Here is a 4,010-nt window from a genome sequence, read left to right as displayed (position 1 = left end):
CCTTTGGTGTAGATTTCATGTCATCTCTCTTCCCACACCCTTTAGAGTAATGGCAATACCATACAGAAATTTAATATGAAAGTGTGTTTCTATTAAGGAAAATTTTAATACACATCTAGACATTTAGTTCATGTCAGGGAAGTTGAGATTGAATACATCATACCTGATTTTAAGATTGCTCTAATTAATTACTTTACAACTTTTAGCTGCCTAAGCTTTTTGACTGTTCCTGATTGGAACTCTGGAGATACCTTAAAAATGTAGATGGTCTCCAGACTTACAGCAAGAGGCATAAAAACTTCCTTAAGAGCTGACCTTTTGGAATAGTTCTATTTATCCGGAAACCCCTGGCTTGCTACTGTTGGGTCTGTAAAGGAGAACTGGGCCAGGAGTCTTCATGTTGTCCAGAGGATTCAGACACTACAGCTCAGTTTGTGGAAAAGCCCAGAGTAATGAAGCCAGGGTGCTCTTCCATTCCACTTCCCCAGGGAGGTGTGCACCCACGGTATTCAGAGTAACTGTGGCATTTGTGGATACTTGGTGTGAAACTGAAATAGTTACAGAGAGATTGAGACTGATTTTCAAACAGTGTCACATCCCTGTCATGTACTTACCTTGGAAAGTAATTGAATTGTATTAAAATATTAATGTTATACTTATGTAGTCAACATGGGGGAAGCTTGAGCGGCTTTTTCTTGATTGAGCCGCACCTGTAAGTACAGTGTAAGTATTTTCTAGTTTTAGATACTGTTTATTGGGGTGAAAAGTTACCAGGTTGATCTTGATTCCTGGAGGAATGAGTTGAACCACCTCACTGATCATGAACTCAGTGGCCTTACCTGTTTGCACATGGAATTGACTTAAACTAAGTTACAGATCTTACTTTGACAAATTAAATATTCTTGTATTAAAAAAAAGTTTACATCATTGCATTTAGATCAGGACGTTCCATTTCCAGAAGCACCTAAGCCCTTTATCCTGGTATTTAAGGGTCAAGATATTGGTAGTAAAGGTGGTTAGGATAATGTAACACCTTTATAAAAGCAGTTAGGGCCATAGTCACCATTCCTAGAATTGGAAGGTGTTACAGTACATAATAAAAATTGGAACCTGATTAAGAACAGGAAAAAGGGAAGAGTATGGAGGGCAGAGGTTAACAAGGTTTTCTAAGGAGAGCTTGGTACATCTCTCAGTCACCAGTGAAAAAGTAACAATGACTTCTTTAATACATGAAAGCACTTGTCAAAAGGAAAAAGCAGTAATCAAATACATTTACAAAACAAAGGGCTACATTCCAGTCTGGAATCGAAGCAAGTTGACAGGCCATGACTAAAAAAATTCCAGTGGGGGTATTTGATCCACTTTTAAAAAGGAAGGACCACAGCTCTGTGGCAAATGTGAGTTCTGTCTCTTAGGCTTTAATGAAGACGTTGGCTGCTTCCCTTGCTAAAAGGATGTGGCTTTCAGCTTGCATGGTAAATATTTAAACTAGATGAAACAACGTGCCTTGGAAAATGCCTTTTTTCTTTTTTTAACCTTTGTCCAACTGTTTAAGGAAAGCTTTGAGTAATAGGGCTCTGTGAAGCTATTCCATGTACCTGGAGAAATCAAGGTATTCCTGAAAATTAAGAAGCACATATAATCAAGAGAGTATAATATTTCTTCTGCTGTATTCCACTCTTGTGCCTTTAAACACAAAATACAAAGGTATATTTATGTAGGTCACTGGATGGTGTGGTGGGTTTTGTTTAAGAAAGCCTTCTCTGATCTCAGCAGTTAGGCTGATCTTTTAAATACCACAGGAGGTTCACCTGGAGTCTTCATTTCCCCCATTCTTCCACTCAAGTGATCTACAATTTGTGATGATGAAAAAATGTCCTGTATTGAGTGATCAGCCTTCTCTTACTACAAACATTTTCACGTATTTTGCATCTTTGTTCTGACGCCGAAGCCCCTGAAGTGTGGCACTGCTGCCTCCTGCTTCGCTGAGCAGAAAATGCTTCTGGCGGCCTCACGTGCTCTGAGTGTTGAGTGCAAGACTGACACTGCACACTGCAAACATTCCTCTGGGATCCGCACAGGGCTACAAACGATGGATGGGCAACAGAGCTTGAACAGGCGAAACCAGGAGGGGTTGGGGGTGTCTGCGTGGAACCCCGCCATTGCACCTAGGGCAGCCTTGCCTCCCCAGCAGCCCTGTGCCCCTCTGAAGGGGAAGCTTCCCAGGATGACGGCCTGGCCATGCATAAGCTTTAAAGGTGCAGTTCAAGGCGCTGCAGAGGCAGCCCTGACAGCCTAGGTAGTGCCTGTTGCACTTCTGGGAAGGCAACTCACTCAGCTGGCTGCTCTTTCTGCTGAGGCAGCTGTGCAGCAGGCATCGTGTGATGGGGTGTGTTCCTTACTGCCACTAACAGCTCAGCAAGGTCCTGGCAGGCTGGTATCCCAGGTTCTGGACAGAGGACAGAAGGAAAAAAGGACAGACAGCCCTTTGGATAAGAAAATCTATTCAAAGTCAAGATGTAGTTGCTTTTCCCAGCTCTCTTGGGATGTTTTTTTTAATGGTAAGTAGCTTTATCTTCTTCCAAGGTACAGTTAAAATCTGTTGGAAGATAGGAAATTCCAGTCTTTCTGAAAATGGTTACTCAAAATACCCTTTAAACAGGGGAATTTGTTTGCTACTGTTGTGGTTTTAAGGTGCCTCAAAACTCACATGAGGAGAACTGTTCTAAGCAATCACTGTTACCTTTGAGCTCTTTTCAGAGACCTTGCATTAATCCTATGGATTTAACTGAGAATAATTTTTGCCTACCCCACTCTTTGAAAAACTGGCATTGCCTGTCAGCTGTAGTAGTAGGAGCTGCTAGTTATGATGAGTGAGACCTAAGCATGCTTTTCAACTCTTGGGGTTACAAATTCTACAGTAAAGGTTGCTTTATATGTTTATTCTTATGTAACAAAACCATTTGTCCTAAGGATTGTTCTCCCTTTTTTTTCCTATCCTCTTGTAGCTGGATTTGAAATAACAGAAAACATTTTTAAACCTACCAAGTACTAAGTGTCATAACATCTACTTGATCTTTGAAAAATTGAGAAATATTCATGAGACAACTTCAATATTAATCCAGATAATTAACCTCAATTCAATGTTCTTTACATTGTGCTCTGCTGTCTCCAAACTCTGCTTTTGAGAGATGAGTGACAGAAAAGTGCTCTGAAGACTTTGTGTCCTGTGTTAATTCAGTTTCCAGCTGAAAGCAGAAAAGCTGAGGCAGCTCTCGGTTTAAGTCTCAGGGTTGGTGTGATTTTCCTGGAGTCAGCACTTCACATTGTCACCAGCTCTTTGAGTTGAGAGTCAAATTACCTTCTCTCCTCGGCGAGGCTGAGGTGTAGCTTCAATAGATGCAAAGCACTTCCATCTTTAACCGTGTGCTTGAAACAGAAGGAACTATTGTAGAGGTGTAGATTTGCTTTACAGATGAGCAGGGACACGAGGGGCATGAGCCATCCTGTCAGCACTGGCTGGTGTGGGAGGACTCCTGGATCCTGGGGTCAGGCTGTAAACTGGGCATCCCTTATCTCCACCATTTAGATGAGGGATGCCCCTGCTGGTTTTCCAGTGTGCTAACACTTATTAGCAGTGAAATACAGGGTAGAGCCAAGTCAATCATGCCACATGCCAAATTGCCTTTTCAGAACTAGGGAGAAAATGACAGCTTCAGGTTCTGGTTCCAGGCAAAATACAGCAACAATTATGGCTTGGAAGTAGGAGTTCCTAAGGGCTTTGGAGGTTCACTCTGCAAGCCATGCAGTTTTGCTTGGCCTCTCAGGAGCCCACATTTCTGGAACATTCAAGGTTCCTGTAGCAAACAGGGCTGTTTGAGATATCTTTGGAGAACTTTCTGGTAGAGCTGTTCTGCAGAAGTTTTTTATTTTTCAGAATTTTTTTTTTTTCAAAAACTTTTTAAGGTCACTGCTCAGATGGTTGTTTTGCCCTCCTGGCAAAGCCTCCA

This window comes from Corvus moneduloides, chromosome 1 (assembly GCF_009650955.1).
Source record: "Corvus moneduloides isolate bCorMon1 chromosome 1, bCorMon1.pri, whole genome shotgun sequence".
NCBI classification, from domain to species: domain Eukaryota; kingdom Metazoa; phylum Chordata; class Aves; order Passeriformes; family Corvidae; genus Corvus; species Corvus moneduloides.
The sequence above is the reverse complement of the archived record's forward strand: the minus strand, read 5'-3'. Positions refer to the sequence as shown.